Source organism: Vicugna pacos, chromosome 6 (genome assembly GCF_048564905.1).
Source record: "Vicugna pacos chromosome 6, VicPac4, whole genome shotgun sequence".
Lineage (NCBI taxonomy): Eukaryota > Metazoa > Chordata > Mammalia > Artiodactyla > Camelidae > Vicugna > Vicugna pacos.
This window is the reverse complement of record NC_132992.1, coordinates 64,597,582-64,621,622: the sequence shown is the minus strand read 5'-3', so window position 1 is coordinate 64,621,622 and position 24,041 is coordinate 64,597,582. Positions and strand designations below refer to the sequence as shown.

Here is a 24,041-nt window from a genome sequence, read left to right as displayed (position 1 = left end):
TTGTATTAGAGAAACCAGAAACTCGAAATTAGGTGTGCTCATTGCTATGGGGACCTTCTTAGCACACAGCTGGGATGAAACTACACATCCACACACATCTGTTTCTTTCCATGTCTATGTATCTGTGTATGTATGTATGTATATGTATATATATATATATATGTATATGTATATGTATATATTAAAAACTATGAATTCATGCTAATCCCTCTGATTCTAATCCAATGCCGCAAGGCTGATTCTAGTATTTCTCCTTTCCTTATTTATAGCTTCTTTCTCCAATAGTGAGAAACCTGGTTCTTATTATCAACACTTATTTATTCAATCCTGGTATAAACTGGGTCCAGAATTGCTAACCCAGGCCCCTATGAGAAACAAGTTCACCAACTTGAGTACAGTACCTGTGAGCAATTCTTTTTGTCTTTAGTCTCATAGATTCCAGTCAACATAACCCTTTTCCAAAGTTATGTAAATTGGGTCTTCCCCATTTTCTTCAGCACTTTTCATTTTTAAACAGTTAGGCTCATTTGTTATAATTTGTATTCCAATTTTGAGTGTACTTACATCTGGTAGCTTTTAATTATTTGTATATAGTTTGTGGTTTGTGTAAAAGAGCCTGAGTCTAAGTCAAGGCTGTATGAAAAGATGTACTCAGAGATGTCACCCCCTCCTCATCCATTACCACGTTCCCACTCCCTTCCCACCCTTTCCCCCCCACCTCCTTAAGTCAGTCAATATCATTTATCCTTTATGAATTTCTTTTGCACAAATAAGCAGATATATGTCTGTTCTTTATACCCCTTCTTTCTTATATGAAGAATAACATACTAAAATACTCTTTTCTCGTTGCTTTCTCTCAAACAATGTATCTTAGAAATCATTCCAAATCAGTTTTTATAGGTCTTCTTCATCCTTTTATATGGCTGTTTAGTATTCCATTTTGTAGATGTGCTGTAGTTTATTCAACCACTCTTCTACGTATAAGCACTTAGGTTGTTTCCAGTATTTTGCAATTATAAATAATGCTGTAAAAAATAAACTTGTGCATATGCATTTTTGTCTCATTAGGGGAATATCTTCAGGTGAAGTTCCTAGAATTAGGACTGCTGAGCCAAAAGTAGGTGCATATGTTGTTTCATTAAGTATTGCCAAATATCTCTCCAAAAAGATTAATATAATGTTTTAGTATTCTGTGTGACAAAATGGGAAGTATACAGAAAGCACTTTTGCTGCATGCCAAAATATAATAGCAGCCCTGAAAAAAAGCACTTGTATAAATATTTAAGTTGTGAGCTAAACTATCCACATATTTCATGGAATACCAGTTTTTATTTAAAAAAAAAAACTGACATACCAAAAATGTTTATTCAGACTTCGGAATTTGGCAGATACTTCCTCAAACATTAACAAATTGAGCCTGGGGAAAAAATTTCGGTATTTGTTGCCAGTGATAAAATCTGAGGTTTCCAGCAAAAATTAGAATTTTTGAAAGCTTGTACCCACCACTGTGAGTTTCCCAACACTTAAAGAATCTTTGGATGAGACTGGTGGTGATATTTACTAATGTGATTTTTTGATACTGCATAATGAAATGTATCAATATTTATAAAATCTGCATAACTCAGTGAACCAACGTATTCTAAATAGCCAAAGCATGATGCTATAAAATTGTACATGGGTAAAAAAATCCACTCAGAGAGCAAGGTAGACCAAAGGATATAGTTTCACACCCCATGTGGCAAACAACCTTTAAGAAACTACCATTTATCAAGTTCTGGTGTAATACTGAGGAAGAATAGCCACAATTATTTGCAAAAGCTATTAAATTACACCTCCTTTTATCAACTGCATTTTTATGTGAGGCCAGATTTTCTTTATATACTTCAGCCAAATCAAGATATCACAGCAGACTGAATGAAGAAGCACAGATAAGAATTCAACTGCCTTCTTTTAAATAGGTATTAAATACATGTAAAATAATGTCATTCCTCATTATTTTTTTTATTTTGTAAAGTACAGTTTCTTTTGAGAAACTATTTTACTTACATTAACATGGGATGGTTTCATTATTATGATTTTTGTTTGTTTTGTTGTGCTTAAATGTAGATAACATAAAATTTGCCATTTTAACAATTTTTAAGCATGTGATTCAGTGGCACTGGTTATATCAGTGAAACAGAAGATCTGAACCTGTTAAACAGTAACTCCCCCACTGCTGGGTCATATGGTAATTCTCTGGTTAGCTTTTGGAGGTATTATTATTCTTTTTTTGAATTAAGAGACAAATTTTTGTTTAATTTCCACTTTAATTTCTAATGCAATAAACACTGATAGATATAACCCACATAGACAAAAGATATTTGCGGTGCTCAGCCATTTTTACTGGTTAAAGGGGTCAAGAGACCAAGAACTTTTGAGAAGCACTGCTACATAGCAAGGAAAGTTAGCAAATTATAGTTTTGCCAGCAACATGGCGGAATTTCACAAATATAATGTTGAGTGAAGTGCTTCTAATAAAGTTCAAACAGCCAAAATAAAACTGTATCATTTCCAGATGCATATGTAGATGCTAAAACCCTGAAGGAAAGGCTAGATGGGATTACACAAAATCAGGACAGTGATTGCCTCCGGCAATAAGGGAGGAAGCAGTCAGGCAAAGAAGGATTTGGGGCTTCTAACAATATTTGATTTTATTACCTGGGTGATGATTATATAGAGTGTTCATTTTGCCAAAAGCTATTCTTTACTTTTTTGTTTTGTATATTTTTCCATGTGTATGTGCTCACAATTTAAAATAAAAAGAAAATGACTTGGAGAATGGCAACTCTCAAGGTAGGCAACAACCCAGAAGGGAGATAACAATGCCTGAAGTTGAGTTGTTTCAGTGGTAATGGAGAAAAAAAGCACAGGGAATGGAATTATCAAGACTGGCTTTGACCATCACTCTTACACACCTTAAGGCTCTATAACTAGTAAAAACTGGGGAGCTGACTCCAAAAAAGAGACGGAGATACGTCAAGTAAGTCAGCAACCAATAATGAAACATACCACCATAATTAACTGCATTTCCTCTGCACCATCCTCTCTTCACTGAACTCAATTTATTTCCTTGACTGCATGTCAATGTCTAAAAATTAATGAATTTGCTTATTTACTTGGTTTTTGTACCTCATGATGGAATGTAAGCTCCTTGGCATCTTGGCTTACATCTCCCTTCATCTCAACAAGCCCTCCACACTAACACAGTGCTAGCACCCATCACACCTCGGAGACGCTCATAGATCCTAAGCATGTTCACTCCTGGAGACCCCATTCCTCTCCATGCCACATCGAAGGTGTTAAAGTGTGCTTATTAACCACATTTCATGTAAATGTTTTTTTTTTTTTGGAAGATTTGTGTGATCTTCACAATTTTTACGCTTTTGAGCTTTCTTTGTAAAAGGCTTTGAAGTAGACCAAAAAAAAAAAAGAACGATCGTGGTATATCTTCAGTGGAAATCTACATGTTGTCTAAAGCACATCCTCCCAGATGATCTGATTTATGGGGTTTGCACCCTTATTGTCTTTGACTCTATAAATCATAGACACCTGATAGCAATGCAAATCATTCTAGTCTGTAAACATGAAAATATATTTTGTCCAGTAGAGGGACAGTTGATTTCCCTTCCTCCATCACTGTGTAAAAAAGCCAGTTCTGCATTTATTTGTAAATTCAAGTAAATGCCTAGACAAGTCGCTTTGTAATCTCTTTTGAATCAGACATAATGTCTTACCGGTTCTCTTATTAATTAATGAGTTAAATAACACTATTGACATGTGTTCATTTTATATTTGTATGAGAATCATGCTTTTATCTTTTTAAAAACATTATTCTTTATCGGCTTTAGAGATCCTCCACCAATGTGCCCAGTGGAGTCACCTGACGGAGCAAGAGAAATTGTACTGCCAGAGATGTGCACCCCATGGGCAGCCGAAACCCAGGTATGCCAGTTCCTGACACAGAGGTGAAACTGACGTAGCAATAGAATCTTGTTGACTCTCAGTTTTCCTGTTGTTTTTTTGTTCTCCCCCTCCCAATTTTGTATGTTGTTCTGTTTCATTTTTTTGTTTTGTTTATGGCTGGGAAGTGATTCTCCAACGGTGATGGCAATGACTAGGAATTTATTTGGTTTTGTAATTTGATTATATAATGATCTCTGCAAATGGATTAATAAATTATAGAAATCTATTTTCTGTTAAGACAAGAAACGACAGAGAATCTGGTTGGTAAGTCTTAATTGTTTGTCTATTTGTCTATTTTGAGCTCAAAAAATTTGGCACCCACCAGGAAAGAGAGCAGCTCTTTGATTTCTGGACCAGTAGTGAGTGTGTTTTGTGCCTCTTATGTCTCTCAACCTGTGGCTAAAATTGTAGAATTGAAGCTTTAAGCTCTCTTTGTGTCTGTATATCTATGTGTCTGTAATTCAGTCCTTTACTTCTTATAAAGTGTGAAATGTTTTCCTTCCTTGAGAGGGTATTAATCAATTAGATTATCAAGTGTCTTAAAGAAGCTCTATTCTTATTGACTTACAGAGATAAATAAGTGCTTACATAAATCAAATATTCCTAAAATTTAATAAAATGAGGCTTAAAATTTCTAATGCTTTAAATGTGCTACCCTGAAAAAAATTCTTCAGAAACTAACTCAGAAACATTTTAAGAACCCAAGTTCACATAATTAAGGTAAATCTTTGGCAGATGTGACTGGTTTGATATGTTTGGTTTGATAGAACAGTTGTGCCTTCTCTGAATTATATCAGATGCCAAGTTACTAACCAAATAAACTAACAATTACTCTTACATAATATACATTTGTATTCAAGATTTTCATAAGTTCAATTTAAGAATAATTATGCTTTGTGGCATGCTCACTTAAAGATAATTTATGAGATTTCTATGTAGCTTAAAACCTTGAACTGGTATTATATTGAGTTAATTATTGGATAGTCATTAAATATCTAGATAATTTCTAAGAAAGCTAGAATATTGAAACATAATTATATGCTCTAGAAGGGCTATATCTATGGGTCATGGTAATAATGAACATGTTCATTTTTGCTACTAAGAACATGTAAAAAAGAAGGCTTCTGTGTGGGGTTATAGAAAAGTATATTCATGAAATTTTCTAGTCTGCTGTAACACTGGTGTATGGCAAAGTTTTCAATTATCCACATCCACACTCACTTTTCTCTATGAATGAAAATTGCTTTGGTAAAAAGTTATAATTAATATAAGTGGTTGCAGCTATACTTGAGAGCAATTGTGACAGAGAACTCCAACTGCATGTATATTTTGTTGTCAAAGAAAAAGAATAGTTTTATTCTACGGCAGCAGTCCTCAGTTTTGCTGGTCTTCAGATCATTGCTCTCTTAGGATTTGTTCAGGACCCCAAGGGGCTTCTGTGTATACAGGTTATAATTAAAGTCATGCTAGAAATTAAAACTTAGAATTTTTAAAATACTGGTCTATTATTTAACTTGAGGGTAGTGGTATTAGGTAGTTTAGACAGAAATGAGCACTGGGCAGGGGGAGAGGAAGGGGAGAGGAACAACCCAGAACACAAGGAACCTGCGCTGTCAATTAACCAGGGCACAGGGAACCTGAGCTGTTAATTAACCAGAGCACAGGGAATCAATCAGTTAGTCAGTCAATCAATTAATTAATCAATTACAAAGCCAGGATATAAAAACAGGAGGAAGGAGAGAGCGGCACCATGTTTCCCCTCTTGGATTGGCCCGCTCCCAATTCTCAGGAGTGTACTATCTTTCAGTATTTTTTTAGTATCACTAATAAAATTTTGCTTATCACGTTTTTTCCTGTCTCTCGTCAAAAATCTCTCTTTCGAGTCACACAGAACTGAGGTGATTCTTATTTTCCTTTTCCCAGTAACAGTAGTAATAAACAAATGGCATGTTTACATAAACAGCATCTTAGAATCATAAGAAAATTAATTTTGATCTTGTGGATCCTCTGAGATCTGTCCTAATGCAAAGTGTCCATTTGTTCTACAATATGAAAGGGGATAATGAAAAAAAACTCAGAATATGAATTCTACTTGCCTTTGTTGATAAAAACTGAGTCTGAAAAGAAGCTACGAAATGTGTTAAAATCTTAGCAAAGTTCACTTTATTTTAATGAGTTTGCTTCCCTGGTTTACAGATGAGTAACTTTGTTCACAGTATAAATGATGATTCTCTACTTTCTGTGTAAATTGCCTAGAGAGAAAAAATCCTGAGTCTTATCAGAGTAATTTTCTGTGTTTTATGTGGACTTTATTACATCCTTGATTATTTTTTTAAAAAAGTACAAAGTTTCCTCATTTGTAAAACAAGTAAGGTTCTTGGCAATTACACTTCCATCAATGTGTATTTTTACATATTTTATTGTCACTTTGATTAAATAGGTCATCAAATATTGTTTCTCAGGGATCCATGAACCTATGTCTGAACTCCTTTGACAGTTTTTTTTAAATTGTGCCTTCCCAAAATAGGATCCTAAATATAGGAAAAAAACAAAACTGTTAGGATATTTTTTATACCTAAAACCATCTTTAAGATTTCCTAGAGAGCCCCTGGAAAAACTCACAAAGTTTTTTCTTCTACTTTGTAAAGAGAGAAATACTAGAAATAATTAGGTCTGTTTGATATGTGACTATTGTAAGAGTTTCACGGGAGGAACTGTCAGGAAAGACACTCAGCCTGCTCTAGGTTAAATCTTTATAAGTAAAATGGTATTAAAATAAATGCTTCAGAAAGTGTATGGTTTATGGGAAGTCTCTGGAAATTTGTCAGTATTCTTGCTTTCTATAATATGCTTTCACCTTAGGGAAAACACTGATTAAAACTCTTAAGAAATAGTTCCTTTCAAGTTTTCCTATATTTTATTAGTGCCCTGGAGATGCTTTACCTGATGATATTAAGCCACAGCATATGGTATTATTAGTCATAAATTCAGTTGTTATTTGAAATACTTTCTTATCCAAACCTTACTTCTTTAATTTGAATCCAGAGGCTTCTAGGCCAATGGTTGGTTCTTAGTTGGAAATATATATGAAAGTTATCTATGGAATATGGACATACAAATGGGACTATAAGTACCCATTTATATATTTTGTAAAAATATAAAATAAGATCCAGACTTACAGACTCTCTTTACTTGATATTCTTGGTCTACTGTGTGTATTATGTCTCAGGATTATTAATTATAGGTTATAGCTCAAGATTTTTTCTTTATAGATTATATTCATACATTTGTATAAACCAAATGTAACATTCACTAACTTCTTTGGAGATAAGTTTAATCAATATCCCTAGTGATGTTTTGTCTAAATTTTTAAAATTTCTTAATTAGCTATGTCTTGCATGGCATCAGACTTTTTATGTTTTAAAATTATCATTAATAAATTAAGCACAGCTATTCTAAGTGTCTGTTATCTACAAATGGTTTCTGTTTTATTCTGATGCTTCCCTGAAGTGATGCTATAAGATACAGGCCAGAATTTATGCATTGAATAAAGAAGGATAGTCTCAGTCTTGTTGAAAAGGATTTTACCAGGTACTTCAAACCATTGACATTTCGAAGAATAGCATCTTGGGTAGTATTGTGAGGTGAACATCCCTTAGACAACTCTCCGACAGTACCAGTGGGCCGAGTCCAGATTGCCAGAACTCTTTTCCAGTTGAGAAGCAGACAGCTTCATACAACTACTAACCCAAGATCTAGCAGAACATGAATTAATCATAGGACTGAATAAACTGATGAGGAAAAATTTCTTGTGGTTATCTGGAATATTATTGATTTTTTAAAATTATTCCATTTTCTGGATCTATAAAAAGCCATTTCTCTTTCCTCTTATACTTCTATAACCCTATTTATAATTTGGTAAAGTCTGCTTTTGTACACTGAAATTAAACATGTTTTAAGTATCTGATTCTCACTGGGTCTGCAGAACTCAGAAACATTTACAGAAACTCCTCGCTTCTCATGGCAATGGAGTTATTTCATAGTTTCCATAAGAATCAGTCTTTCTTTCTATCAGGATATAACTGGACCAAATGATTGTCCAATGAAGGACTTATGCAAAGTGTTATGTTTGAAGATTGTGCCCATTTAATCACATATGACCACTATTTTGTTCTGGGCAACAAAGCTTGGCTGTATTTATAGAGCTAATAACGCCTACAAAACCCTCCCAGGAAAGCTGGTCCGGCTCCTGGCTGGCAGGGTCCCAGCCTTTCAGATGATGGGTAAGGTTACTTCCTAGCAGATCAAGAACTATAGACTATTTGAGGGCCTTAAGGAGAGAGGAATTCACCTAAATTCCTCAGACCTGTGGCTGAACTCTGGTGGAGAGAGTTTTCTTGTCTCAAGACAGTAAATTAGAGGCTTTTAAAGTACAGGCTTTTAAATCCGTCTGAGATTCCTTATAAAAACTCCCAGAAGGAAGTTAATTTTGTGGCATTAGTAGTTGCTCAGCACCGTATAGCTCAAGATTTGCAAAGCAGACTTAGAGAGGCCTGTGTGTTAAGTGAACACCCTCACTGCATTTATGTAAAGAATCAGGCCAAATCTATTTGAGGTCAGCCTTATTTTGTGATCAAGAATAATCTTTCTTTGAAATTCTATAAACACAAGGGAAAGGAGAAAGACTGTCAGAAAAAATCGTGAAAGACTTTGAAATGTACCAAAAAGTCTCCCCCAAATGACTGCTTGTACTCATTGGCAATCTATATGTTATCTAGAGCACGCCATTCTGGCTTATCTGATTCCGTGGGATTTAAAACTTTCATTGTCTTTGAGCTATTTTATGGTTTTGTTGTTGTTTTTTTAATGATAACAATGCAAATAATTATTGCCTATACACATGCAAATTAATTCTGTCTGGGGGAGAAACAATTGATCCCTTCCTCTCCTCCACTATGGAAGAAGCCAGTTTTGCATTTATTTGTAAATTCATTTCATGACCTACATGTCTCTGCTCTTTGAATTCTCCTTTGAACCAGTTATGACATCTTACTGACTTCCTCATTAATTAATAAGTTAAATCAACTACTTGATGCATATTCACTTTGTATATTTATGTGACAGTCATGATTTTATTTTTTAAAATTTTATCCTTTAACATATTAAATTCTTCATGCTGTTCTTGTGGTGTAAACTCTATTATATTTATTGTCTATGTATGACTATAAAAGAGTTGAATTGTTAACAGTTGATTGGTATAATGTCAGTTTAGTAGGCATTCAATTAAGCATTGATTAATTTTGAATCTATGGGAAGTTACTTCTTTTCCTGGAGCTAATAATTTTATCATTTTTGATGTTAAATATTCTTGTAGGCACTTGAAGAGCTCTTAAGCCCTAGGCACTCTGCTAATGGGGTAAAATCAATAAAATCTCTGTGTAGTCACTCAATAAATATTTGTTGAGTGACTAAATGAGTGAATTGCAATAATAGCTACCATTTTGGTGACATGTCTCATGTGCCACATACTCATACATATCCTAGAAATAGGGACTACAACAGGAGAAGCAAATTAGGCAGGGGAGTTGCTGGAATAATAATAATAGTCATTATTATTATCATTATTATTTCTATTCAATAGGTGAGGTATGGGCTAAATGAGGGTGAATACCTTGCCTGTGGTCGCACAGTTCTAAGTGCCAGGAGTAATAATGAACCCGGGTCTGACTTCAGAGTCCATGCCATTTCTACTGCCCGGGATGTAGTACTGGGTCTTCTGCCTGCTCTCCTGGAGGAATCCCATCAAGATGATTCAAACCTTCCCTTTTGGTTCTTCAACCCTGGAGCCCCATAATCCTTGCATTGGCTAAGGAGACATCTTACTAGAAAGCACAGTGCTCCTGGGCATTAGATTTCAGTTCTGCCAGACCTGGCCCTGCCGGAAGCTATGAACTCTTGAGCAAGTTACTCAATCTCTCCATTAAAATAAGAGTATGAATAATGTCTAACCCTAAGCGTCGTTGTGAAGAAACAGGAGATAATGCATGCAGTGGTCTTGGCACCGTTCCTGGCACAGAGTAAGTGCTCAATAAGTGGTCGTCATGGTAACAGCTGCCCCAGATTTCTGCTCCTCTGTGGCTCAGATGTCCTCCCTGAACCTCAGCAATCAGAGCGGTAGGGAGGGGGAAGGAGGGATCGGTGGTGGGAAGACACAATTTGCATAGGCATTTACATATTAAGAAAACTCTTTTTATTTCACAATGGAACAAGTCTTTTGAAGCAAAGCTGTACAGTCTAGTGACAATTTAAACAAATTCAAATTGGAAAGTTACAAGGGAGATTACAGAAGGAAACAGGAGGACTCCAGCCTTAATGGATTGAAATCCCAGAGGCCCTGAACCAAGCCAGCTCCAAAATCAGCCTTGGCTCCTGCTTGTGCTGAACAGGAATCCTTCCCCAGGCTCCACAGGAGCTGAAATGAGGGCAGAGTGGAGATCACGGTGCATGGGGGCCTGATCGACATTAAGCCAAAAACTAGTCTGGTTCCCCATCTCTGTTCCCAAGGAAGTTATATGTCAGTAAATGGAATAAACCTGTACGGGGCTCGTGTTGGTGAGCCTGTCTCTAGTGGGGGCCAAGTCCTGAAATAAATCTTAGCATTCGCAGCCACCTGACTTCAGTGGCTTTGTCTCAGCTGCCTTGTCTGCATCCAGGGTGGCTCTGGGTCGGTGTTGACTTCCTAAGGTGGGGAAGCTGGCAACAGTGGGACAAGCACGGAAACTAGAGGGTACTTCACTCCCCGCCGAGTGCATGGGATCGTGACCAGGGTCATCATCACGCTGGCCTTGTACTTAGTAATCGCCTCTAAAAAGAGCTCGAGACTGTGCAGAGAGAGCTGGGGAGACAGAGAGATGATGTCCCACAGGTGTAGAGCAGAATGGCCCATCACAGCCACCCATCGCAGCAGCAGCGTGGCCTGGAGCAGGGGCCGTAGCTTCGTGTGCTCTCAGCAGAACGGGGTTCCCACCCGGCTCTGTCACTTGCCAGCAGACTGACTTCATTTACTCATGTTCTCTAAGCCTCAGTTTCTTCATCTCTAAATTAAGGGTAAGCTTTTTTTTTCTCCTAATTTTGTTTTTTATTGAACTGTAGTTGATTTACAATGTTAGTTTCAGGTGTACAGCAAAATGATTCAATTATACATATACATACATATTTTTTTCAGATGCTTTTCCACTAAATGTTATTACAAGAAACTGAATATAGTTCCCTGTGCTATACACTAGGTCCTGGTTGTTTAGCTATTTTATATATAGCAATGTGTATAATTAGGAGTTTGGGATTAGATTAAGGGTAAATGATAAATATCCCATAAGGTTGTTATGAGGATTAAATGAGGTAAGCAAATGGAGATTAAACACACTTGTCTCCCAGGATGTTTTGAGATGAAATGAGATGATATTCGGAAACCCCAGGCCGTAACTGACAACTGGGATGGTCTGAGAGACGGCAGTTAATCGTCCCCTTTTCCCTCCATGATCCGAGCCAACTGAGCTCTAGAAGTAGATGTCAGAAAAATGGAGATAAAACATTAGCTTTGCAGCCAGTAGAGACAGATCACACCTGCAGCCAGATGGGCGTCCTCACATTCTACCTGAGGATCCACAGAGACAGGCAGTGTCCCTCAGTGCCGTCCCCTCCTGGGGAGTGGAGCTCCTGTTTCTTTATGGAAGCATGAGGATGGGGAGTTAAGTCCTTCTAAGGGTAATGCACAGAGCTATAGCATGAACTTCCCTAAGCCAGACCCTAACCTTTTAACGTGTGGTCCTGAAACATTTCCATCACTCACCTATATGTTAACATCTTAGCAGGGAAAGTCTTCACCAATCAGCTTTATGAGACTCACAGTGCTCTGGGCCAAGGATTCCCGAGTGATCAATTTCTCTGCCCCAAACTTAAACCACATCCAGACTTTCTCTTTTCATCCGCAATCCTGCAAACATCACAGTCATGTCTGAAGTACACCCTTAGCTTTTCTCCTGAATCCACCATCCCTGACGACCAAGTGCGATACAAAGGGAACAATGGAAACCACGGTCAAGAAGACCCATCCTCCTTGATTTTCTTCAATAGGTGCTGAAGTCCCAGCTGTAAGCCTGGCATTGGGCCAGGACTAGGCGCCTTCTGGTCCCGAAGGCAAAACTCCTGTCACTTAGAACTTTCTATGTAATACTAGGCTATTTCAAATCTTCTAGACTTTCTTCAAAATGCTGATGAGCATATGAGCTCACACACACTCACACTCATACACACAACACACACACACACACCCCCTACTTAAAACTCTTTGGTAATTTTTCCATTGCTCTTAAATCTAGATCCAAATCCTTAATGTGGTCTATAAGATCCAGCAGGTTCTGCCACCACGTTGTCTAATTCTGATACGGAGCATGACTCTGTGGGCCCTCCTCCAACCCCTGCCTCTTGTTTGTAGAAAAGCTGAAGTCTCCCAGGCCTCCCTAAATCATAGAAGATCAGGCTTAAGCAGTTGATTAGGACAAGCCTGAAGGAGATGGCAATGATTCTGACCATCTGTCTCAACAATTAAGTGAGATTATTCCGTCATTTCCCTTCAAAACTTTCATGGTTAAACAGAATCTTTGGAGATGGTTTTTGTTTTGTTTTGTTTTGTTTTTTTAGGGGGTGACACTGGATCCACCAGATTGCAGGCATTCTGATTGAAAGTAACTTTTCTTTTTGTTACCAAGGCTGTTGCCCCCAGGATCATACCCCCGCCCCTCCCTCGAATAGAAATCAATTACTCTTATCTAAGTCTCAGGAGGCAGCTGCAGAGAAACAAGAACTGGTTAGAACCAACATCCAGGATGGTGGCAGATTTGACTTCCAGTGGACCTCGAGCCTCATTATATGCTCATTATAATCTATTAGCATGCTAAATGACACACCCACCAGCACCAAGACAGTTGACGACTGCCATTACAGCAACTAGAAAAGCCCATACAAGGACTGAAAAGCCCATATAAGGATCGACTGGCTCCATCACACTAGAAGGAGGACATGCTGGCAGAAGCTTCCCATAAAAGTCCACGTGGCCCAAACCAGTGGAGCTGTCTTTACTGGCCATCTTGGCTGCTGGCTCCCCACTGAAGCACTTTCCTTTCCTTCTCTCTGCTCGAGCACGCCCTTCCCATTTCCCCTTCTGAGCAATAAAACAGCTATGCACTTCATCCCTCTGCCTCTGCTGCTTGAATTCTTTCACAGCTGGCAGCAAGACCCACACTGGTGGGCTTCCTAATTTAGGTGTCCTGCCATCCACTAACAATTCCAGAAGCCACTGTTTACATGATAATCTGGTGAGGCTCCCCTTGAAGCTGTGCAGTACACAGCCTGCACAGCTGTACATTTGGCCCTGGGCCCTGACCTATCTCTCCAGCTTCACCTTGTACCAGTCTCCCCTTGCTCTCTGCACTCAGCAACACTCTGTTTTCTTAAACATATCTGTCTCACTCCAGCCCATAGAATTTGAACATGTTCTCTCTAGCTGATACTCTCCTCCCTTCCCCAATTCCTTCTTTTAAGTAATTTCCAATCAAAAGTCACTTTCTCACGACAGCCTTTAGTATTGGTCAGGATCCCAGCAGAAGACACAGCACACCCAAAAAGGGACTGGACTAAAGGGCATTTATTGAAGGGACTAATTACATGGTGAAGGCCCAGTTAAGGGACCCATGATGGCTGATGAGGCATCCCTGGGCAGCAAGCTGTTGCCACCCAAGGACTGAAGGCACAGGGGCAGGAGCGGCAGTTGTGGGAGAGAGGCCTCCTGATAGAGCTGTGAATTCCAGGAGAGGAACAGATCACTGCCAAACTACAGCCCAGCAGGGACAGTACCAGGGCACAAACACCTCCACCTCTCTCCCCTTCCACTCCCTGATCGTCTGCTGTTGCCTCCAAACTAAAGACAGAGGGCCAGGAAGCCCATGGATGTGGTCTACTGAGGTCAGAGCAACCTGAGGAAGAGGAGACAGTGGGTCTGGAGGGGCCAGAGGAGACTCTCCTACATTCCCTCCCTCCTTCCCCACTAGTGCAGCTCTCTTTGATCTGTGAATTTTTAACACGTCATTCTTGTCTTTCAGAGTTCTTCTCTGCATTTGTAATTATGTTTCTTCTGTAGTTATTTGATTAATAGAAAAAATATTACTGAATAGTTATTTGATGCCAAATAATTATTTGATTAGTCATTTCAAATTAAGGACAGACTGGTCCACCAGCTCATGAGAGTAGGTACCGTTGGACTCCCAATGCCTGGCACAGTCTGGCACATAGAGCAGGAGACCCACAAACACCTGTTGAATAAATAAATGAAGGACTATGAGGAGGAACAATCACCATTTTTAACTGCTGATTATTTGAAAGTTATATATTTTAGCCATTGGGTTTCTGCCCAGGTTGGTAAAGACTAAGGGAGAGTAGATCTGGCATTAATTGGAAGGGAAATGTATTAGTCAGCACAGGCTGCTCTAACAAACACCATAGCAATGTTGTTGCTTAAACAACAAACATTGATTTCTCACAGTTCTAGAAACTGGAATGGCCAAGATCAAGGCATTGACCTATTATGGCGTCTGGGGGGAACTTCTTCCTGGTTTGTAGACAGCTACCTTCTCTCTGTGTCCTTACATGGTAGAGAGAACAATCATCTCTTTCATATCTCTTCTTATATGAACACTAATTCCACTCATGGAGTTTCCACCTTCATGACCAGTTCACCTCCCAAAGCTCCTCCTCCACATTGAGGGTTAGGGCTTCAACACAGAAATCTAGGGGGACACAAACATTCAGTCCATAACAAGAGAGGATCAGAGTGATGCTAACAGCACAGATGAGGGTCCTCATCAGAGGATATCAGGAACATCCGAGCCTTCACTTCCATATTTAGTCTTAATGAAACCTCTGGACTGAGGTTCTGGCTATTTTTCTGCCCTGTGGACAGATATGGTGGTTCCAATTGGACAAGGGGCTGGATAGGGCTACGAATGGGAGCACAGAGCAAAGGAAGTACAGCAGAACCTGGAGTCCACCCATCTGTGTCCTCTCCTCCTTGACTCTCTCTTGGCTGTATGACTTTGGATAGTCATCCATTCCCTTGGGTCTTGCTTTCCTCACCTGTCAAATAGGGATAATGACTAACTTGCCCGCATAATTGCCAGGAGGATCGCATGAGGTCACATGTGTCATGTCAAAGATGGCTTCCACACGATGGTTAGTCCCTGGGTTTTGGAGGTACACAAGATAGTTTTAATAAAGCTCATTTTCTAATCTTTGTTGGGGAGAATACACATTCTGTTTGCAGAATCCTCACTTTGATTTTTCTGAGCCTCACAGGACCTCATTCAGTGGGGCAGCTGCCAGAGCGGCTCTCTCCCCAGTGCCAATGAGGACAGTATGACTGTTGCAAGCCCAGAACATCCCACTCTAAAACCAGGAAAATCTCTTGCTGCTTCTCACCCCTTCCTCAGCCTGAGAAAATTCCCAAATCAGAGTCCTTGCCCCTAGCTGTCTATAAGCACACACACCAAAAGACCCTCTGCCTGTTTCCCATCAATCATTTGCCACTTATGAATATGCAGTTATGAAAGTGTGAAGTCATCATTTCCAGTTATGCTCTTTGACCTGCAGCAGTGGCAAAGGTGGTGGTCTTCCCTGACCCCAACGTTTGCTCCCTGCTTATCAATTACTACCCTTAATCCCTGTAATCTTGACATAATAGCTATAAAACAGAAGCGGGTTTTTTCTTTTTCTGTGTCTTTTTCCTCCCCGTGGTTGATCCTTGCTGTGGATTTCCAGTGTCTCCTGACTAAAGTCATTGTGGGCTTCCTCACCTCTCCAAATAGACGGCACAGGACCATTAACTTCATAGTCCCATCTTTGATAGATCCAACCTTTGTATTCCCTTTTCTGCTTTCCTTAACTTTTTAATACAGAGACATGTCAGAACAGAAATTGCTTCTGGTCTGGTACAGGCTGCACTCTCGCTGGCACATATATTAATGGGGTGGGGATAGCTTCACTTGGACTTGACACAAACCCAATCAGGATATGAAACTCTGAAGATATTAGTCTTTATCTGCAGACTCACAGTTGTTAGGGAAGTAGGAATGATATTGATGCGTATGTATCTCCTTGTAGTCCACACGAAAGAGAGAGAGAGAGAAACCCCTGACATTTATCTCTTAAACAAGACATGTGAACAGCCAAATGCCGTTTGACAGGACAAATATTTACTGTGCCTACAAACAGCCTTGAATGTCCGTGCAGAGAACTCCACGATTCTGAGCCAAGGCTGATCAACGTTCAACGGAGGTAGCAGGTCCCAAGAGCTGGGGATTACGGGCATCATTTAACACTGAACTATGGACAAGGTTTGTCTCGCTGGCCCTGTATCCAAACTGGGCATTTTATTTTCAGTTCTTGGATTCTCCGTGGGCTCATGTTCTTCAGGGTGAGCAGCTGTGAGCCCTTTTCATTCCTCTAAACTCTGATCTCCAGGCTGATCTTTCACACAGCAGGCAGCTAGAATACAGAGTTGCAGAATCCTTGTGAAGATTTGCTAGCTCTCCTCCAAAAGGAAAATTAGACCCCTGAAGACCCACAGGAACATCACTGCTAATAGCCAACAAGGAGAAGAGACACCCGTCTAGAGACCCTGGCGTGAAAAAGCACTCAAAGGCATTTCTTTTGCAGCAAAGTCAGCAGCAAACCATGTGGAGGAGGGGTGGGGGGAATTTCCACTAACAAGCTTGACAGTTATTCTGTAACTTGTAGAGAAGCCCTGCTTACTTCAGCACCATTATTTTTTTTGACAGAAGTGTCTGATTAAGAACCTCGGAGAGTGATGGTTTTTAACTGACACTGGCCACAAAGGCATCGGAGAAGTTTTATCGTCTGCCTTTCATATGTGATACTCCAAGTTCTGCTGCTGCAGGCAACACTTGGGAACAACCCTTTATGGGTCTGCCCCCCCCCCCGCCCCGCCACCACCCTGGGGTCCTAGCAAACCTTGTTTTCCAGGGAAGCAGCCTGCATCTGGAGACAAGCTGCTGGCTCCCTTGCTTCCTGGGTTGGTTATGTTTTAACCTCTCATGCCTCAGTTTCCTCAACTGTCTAACAATTTTTTATCTAATTTTTTTTCTGGCAAGCTCTCATTGTTAGCTCTCATTACTATCATTTTGACAAATGCCACCGCAAGGCCGTTCTGAGGAGTTATCCTGCCTTGATCAGGACAAAAGGAACTGGGTAGAGAATTTCAGTTTTACAAGGTAAGAAGCTCTGAAGATGGATGGTACTGATGGTTGTACAACATTATGAATGTATTTAATACTGTTGAACTGTATACTTAAACATGGTTGAGATGGTCAATTTCACATACATGTATTTCACACAGTAAAAAATTAAAAAGAACAAAAATGAACGAACAAACAACAAAGGACCTGGGTATGGAAGACTGAATAGTGGCTCCCCTAAAACATCCTTGTCCTAACCACCAGAACCTGTGAATATTATTTTACGTAACAAAAGGGACCTTGCAGTTGTGATTCTGTTAAGAACCTGGTGAAGGGGGATTATCCTAGATTACCCAGGTGAGTCGTGGCACAAGGGTCCTCATAAGAGAGAGGCAGGAGGGTCAGAGTCAGAGAAGGGGATGTGACAACAAAAGCAGAGGTCAGAGAGGAGAGAAGATGCTATGATGCAGGCTTTGAAGCTGGAGGAAGAGGGTCAGGAGCCATGAAATGCAGGAAGCTTCTAGATGCTGGAAAAGGCAAGGAAACAAATTCTTTCCTGGGGCCTCCAGAAGGAACCCAGCACTGCAGACACCTCAATTTTAGACCAGTGAGATTTCTGACCTCCAGAACTGTAAGATAATAAATTTATTTTACTTTAAACCACTAAGTTTGTGGAAATTTGTTCTAGCAGCCATAGGAAACAGATACACCAGGTAATGGTGGAGATGTGGGCTCAATCAGGAGAGGAGGCAGGAACTCAGATGACCTTGACAGGGGCTAGTCCTGGGCGTCGTCTCCTTCCTGCCAGAGAGCACCTGGTGGAGGCCTCAGCCCTGTGGGGAAAAGCAGCTACTTTCATTCTCAAGAAGGTGGTTTTGTTGTTTTTTTTTTTTTTGAAGTATAGTCAGTTTACAATGTATCAGTTTCTGGTGTACAGCATAACGTTTCAGTCATACATATACATACGTATATTCCTTTTTGTATGCTTTTTCATTACAAGTTGCTACAAGACATTGAATATAGTTCCCTGTGCTATACAGTAGGAACTTGTTATTTATCTATTTTATATATAGTAGTTTATATCTGCAGATCTTGAACTCCCAATTTATCCCTTCCCCACCTTCTCCCTAGTAACCATAAGTTTCTCTTCTATGTCTGTGAGTCTGTTTCTGTTTTGTAAATAAGTTCATTTGTGTCTTTTTTTTTTTAGATTCCACATATGAGTGATATCATATGATATTTTTCTTTCTCTTTCTGGCTTAATTCACTTAGAATGATGATCTCTAGGTCCATCTATCTTGCTGCAAATGGCATTATTTTATTATTTTTTATGGCTGAGTAGTATTCCATTGTATATATATATACCACAGCTTCTTTATCCAGTCATCTGTTGATGGACATTTAGGTTGCTTTCATGTCTTGGCTATTGTAAACAGTGCTGCTATGAACATTGGGGTGCTTGTATTTTTTTGGATTAGAGTTCCCTCCCGAAATTTGCCCAGGAGTAGGATTCAGCTCTGAAATCTTGATACCAATGGAGTCACAGCTCAAGGCCAGGGCATGATGATGGCTTGGAGACCATCCTCAAATGGAAGATGATGTGTGAGAACTCAAAGTCTCTTGGCAGACCATGGATGCTGCCTTCCCTCTCTGCAGAAGACCTCAGAGAAAGGGCCTGATGCAAAGTGGTGGCTGCAGCAGCTGGCTCAGAGTTTCCACATCCTGCTTGAGAACTCTCACAATAAAGCAGAGTGCTTTCACACATGGCTTATGAGAATCAACCTCCTTTTTCTAGAGTCTCTGTACTCTTTCCACTTGCCCCCACAAATCAGTTCTCAAAAATACTTATTGAATGAGTAAACAAACAAATGAGTGAATAAATAGACAAGTAAAAACAACCAAAATTTTATCACAAAATATCACTGTTTTTCTTAGCTTGGGGGTGTAGGGCTAGAATGAGATGGAGATTGGGTGAAGATCCTCTTTTTCTTTCCATCTCCCTAGAAGGGGCCTGACTGAGCATGTCCCCTCCCTGCAGTCAGACACATGCAGGTGTCCTTGAGTCCAGAACCGAAAAGTGGTTTGGAGCCCAGGGCTGCTGCTGTAGTTGGAATGCAGGCAAACATACTCAGAGCATGGAAATCCGAAGGGGTGGATGCTAATAACCAATCACCAATGTTGCATTTGCCAACAGCCAAAGAAAAATGGACCTTTAATTGGGCAAGATCTGGCATCAATCAGTGATGTGACTTTAGTCAGACAAAAACAACAGATTCCTGAGTCGGATATCCAACTGTGAGAACTGTTCTCTTCTGGGGCAGAGAATGCAAAATGCTGCCAAACGTCATCTCTTACCCAGCCTAGGACCATAACTCACCGTGAAAAACTCCTCTCTGTTTTTAAATCTTCCCAAGTTTCTTCTATAAGTTGTGTTCTAGCAGAGCTTAACTTATATCTCAAGTCCAGACCCCTTCACAGAAGTGTGATTTACTGTATGTTGATGAGAGTTTCTAAGAGGCGACTGGTGAGGATTACATTAGCAGAGCCCTAACCGGCGAGAAAGAGGCGTTTGATGTAATAGTGGCAGGCCAGAGAATTTGGGCAAGGTGGCGGCGATGTGGCAGCGCAGGTCTGTGATCGTCTTGAATCCCCACGTAAAAACAGACAGAGCTGCTCAGTAGCCAAACCGACCAACCTAGCCTTGGACAACATTTACGACAAAGCTAGCTGATGAGGTATCCCCAAGAAACCCCAAATGCAGGCAAGTTGGGATAAACCCCCAACAGCAGCAAGCCCTGGGCGCTGTCCACACCTATGGGAAGGCAGAGGGAAGCCACGAGGTGTCTACAGACCTTGAAGAGGAGAACCCCAAAGAGCTGACAAGTGGGAGCACTTGCAGGCCTGGGGAGAGGAGCTGCAGGGCCGGGAGGAGCTCCACCCAATCCGACCCAGGAGCGCTGGGGCTCTGCAATCAGCTCTGAACTATGACCTTTCCAAACTGACCAGCCAGGGCCCCCCTTTATGACGCCCATCAAGGAAATTGCTGGAAGTGGAATCAAAACTGAGCAGGAACGGGGCTTTAGATGGATCCAGCCTGCCCACAAAAGCAGGGGAAAAGCCAGCTGCTGGCATTTGTGCCAACGACCCTCCCTCCCACCTGCTTAGGCAAACCGGGCTGACTCTGCTGCCCTGGGGTCACAGCTTTGTTGGCCTGTCTGGGCACAGTTGTGCACTTGTCACTCCTTCCGACACAGTTTTGCCACTGCCCTCTGGCTTCATGCATAATTTCAATCAATTAGGTCTGTTTCTGCCCTCTGGAGTGATTAAGAAGTCTCCCCCTCCTCTGTATTACAGGTTTTGAATATTTGACAACAGCTATTATGTGCTCTCTAGAAGCATCTCTCTTTGAGGCCAGACATCTCAAGTTTCTTCAAAAGCTTCTTCAGGAATGTGGCTTCCAGAATCCTCGGTCCTGGCCCCTGCCTCTGGGCTCATTGCACTTTAGTTCATGGTATAGTAGAAAAAATCACCAGTCCTGCAGCCAAAGAGCTGTATTTAAGTTCTGGAATCCCTACCTCCTGGCTAGTCTGTTACCTGCTCTGGGCATCACTGTTTTCATTTGCAGTCTGGGGATAATGTTAAATCATAAGTTTACTTTGAGGCTCAGTGAGATAATAAATGGAGCTACTTGGAGAACTCTAGAACATGGACAAAACATATAGAAACGTTCAGGCATGATTTCTCAAAATTTTAAGTCATTGGCACCCCAAGTTGCATTCCAGAAAGAGATCATTCCAGAAGTGATCTGTTTAGAAGAAGATGCGGCGGGACTATCTTCTCCTTCACTCTAGTCTACAGGCTCCTCTTAACGCGGTTTAAGGCCCATCACAGGGCTGGTCCTCGTGGAGCTGACAGTCAGCTGTGAGAGCCACACCACTGACTCTGGTCTCCTTCCATTCGTCACATCACGCAGCACCTCGATGAGATTTGCCATCAGCCCCACACAAAGGGCCTTCTACGCGGAAGGTGATCTGTCCAGCATTCTTTCCCCAGCTTGATCCTGAGGAATATTGCTTCCTGGGGAGGGAATGCACAGAAATCTCCACACCTTTTCCATCTGGAGACATTACAGTCCTAAGTGGCCAGTCTTCATCTTCCTCAATATCCTTCTATCAATCTTCATCCCAAGAACAAATCTAAAATTTTAAGTTCTCCTTACCTTCCGCCTATTGGATCTCCTCTGGATAACAAGCCCCCTGTGCCCCATGTGGGGTGTGTCCTTTTTACTTGACCTAGATTTGTCTTTCAAGTTTTTTGGGGTACCCCAACCAATATGCCAAGATTTGTTAAACAGATCTGCCACGTGGCCCATGGCCGTCTTAATTGTTTTCTTAATCACTGCTCTAAAACTCAGCCATCTGAATTTAAAAGTCAGCAATACCGTTTTAGGAAATGTGTGTGATTTGCTGTTTTAATGAGAGGGTACTTTAAAAAAAAATAAGAGGCAAATCAATGGAACCCCCTGGGAGCCTCACGGCTGGCTCACGAGGCCAGAATTGGCAGGCTGAAGCCCATGTAGAGCCAGGCACCTTGAACTGCCAGCCAGGAATAAAGGAAGACTTGAACGGCCACATGAGGACTAGTGGCAAAAAGCAAAACGTTCATGTTTTATTGGCATCAGTTATCCTGTCATCACATACTGAGAACACGCATAGGCTTTCAAATACTATGTGCTCTTTTCCATACGCACTGATTCTCTCCCACACACGTGTGTCCACGTATGTGATTGCCCTTACAGCCAACAAGAGCACTAAGCTCACACACACCCCTGGTGAAAGAGTGACAACAACTTACTGGTGTGTAGTAGTACCATCAGTCACAGTAAGGCGAGGAACAGGATCTCATCACATAAGACTTCAAAGAAAAAGACGTGATTGATACTGAGCTCTTGGTAAACAGTCTCGTTGGTGAAAGTCCCCAAGGGATGTGAGGGAACATCTACCAAAGCACCATTGGTATTTGAGCAGCCAAGCGGATCAGAGACCTTGTGTGATGGTGTGATACTCACATCCACGTGGATAGAACATGGGCTTAGCTGGATGGATCTTAACACAGAATGTGTTTATGAAATGTCCCAGACAAGATGGATGGATTTCCACTGTCTCAGTTCCTCCCCTCCCTGGAGCCCCCGATGCTGTTGGTACTTTGTAGTTTACGATTTCAGAGAACTACCTTTAAACGGCTTGATCTGCAGGATATCTCCCAATGAGATCGCAAACTCTGTGAATGTAAGAACCAGATCTTCAGATTCCTTTCTCTCTCTCCCCACTCAGCTCTTAATCCTATACCTTTCATAAAGCAAACACCCAGTAGACACGGCCTGACCAAATGGCCTAATGTGGCCTCGAAGATATTGATGCGAGGTCAGACCTGCATTGCCTGGCTCTGCATGAAAAGAACTCTTCAGAGGGGCTCAGGTTTGGACTCTTTTCTGTAAAACCATCTCTCCCTGCACTTACCGCAGACCTTGTGATTTATTCATCCTTTGATGTGTTTTTGCCTTGGCTGTTTTGTTTTTTTTTTTGAATTATGCCATAAGGAGTATGTTACTCATGCAGGTAGTAAATTGAAGAGAAAACCATTTGTAAACTGCTAGCATTCCAAAAAGTCATGGGTTTGAAGCCAAAATTGTGCCCATGCAAGAAAAGGTCAAGGGTGGCCACTCACCCAAGAAGCAGAGCAGGGTAAGGCCCTTGCCCCCAGTAAGAGATGGTCCCATGAAATGCAAAGAAGGCTGCTTTCAATCGGCGGCAGCCTGCGATTTGGTCCTTGCCTGAGGTCTGAGTCTTGATATTCCCCCCCTTTTCCAAATGTGTTCTTATTTACATTTCATCACCATCTGGTTATAGACTCCTAGGGATTTCAAAGACAAAAACAACAGGTCATCTTAAAGTTAAAGAAGATAAATGAACATCGGCCTGGGGGACCAGAGCCAATTCCCACTGAAGATTAAGCTAGCCAAGTGTCATGGGGCCACCAGCCTGGTCGTATGAGGTAGCTGGCTCTAGACCAAAATTGGACACATCTGGAAGTGATCATTTTGCAGTTTGCTTGGCCTCTTCCCTATGTCTTGCCTTATATAAACCACAAACTCACACACTTCTGACCAAAGGGGATGATTTACTTGGCCTAGCACGTCCCTGAGGATGACACCACTTGCAGTGAAACGCTGGTCACCAAGCATATAAATAGACCTCAAGCACAGAAGGAACTTATTAGAGGGGGAGCCAGGGTCATCACTCACAGTCACTCCCTTAGTGTGCCTCGGCCTACACAGTATGTCAGCAGAGATATTGCTTCACCCCGAGTCACCCTTAAGGCTGGCTAGCAGCTCCCAAGGTCCATAACAGGACATCTTGACACAGTTTACAGACAGTGGTCCTTGGTTGAGTTGACTAGGGCTTGGCCTCAAAGAGCCCAAGTCTAGAGCCTACAGTAGGGCTGTGAGTGATGCTTCTGCTCTTCCTCCCCGTAATTTGTAGGAATTTGGAAGGGGACATTCATCAGACCCATGGTGCCAACCATCCCTGTTATGGAGACTGAGTCTGGTGGGCTCCTGAAACACATCCTGGCAGGCAAATTTATTTAACATGTGAGAAAACAAAATAAGCAAAAGCAATAATACCAAATAAACAAAACCAGAAGGACAGAGCGCTTCTTCAGCTGACTAGGTGT

The 24,041-nt window shown here is 41.1% G+C and overlaps 1 long non-coding RNA gene across 2 annotated transcripts; it reads left to right on the top strand.

Moving 5' to 3' along the window:
• Positions 1-1,040: 1,040 nt before the first annotated feature.
• Positions 1,041-19,087, top strand: LOC140696952 (uncharacterized). 2 transcript variants are annotated; one of them, XR_012073687.1, is made up of 4 exons: positions 1,041-1,117; positions 3,888-3,981; positions 17,223-17,342; positions 18,785-19,087. It is a non-coding gene; the product is annotated as an uncharacterized lncRNA (long non-coding RNA). The 2 variants fall into 2 exon arrangements; XR_012073688.1 differs by lacking the exons at positions 17,223-17,342; positions 18,785-19,087 and adding an exon at positions 9,644-10,695.
• Positions 19,088-24,041: the final 4,954 nt, after the last annotated feature.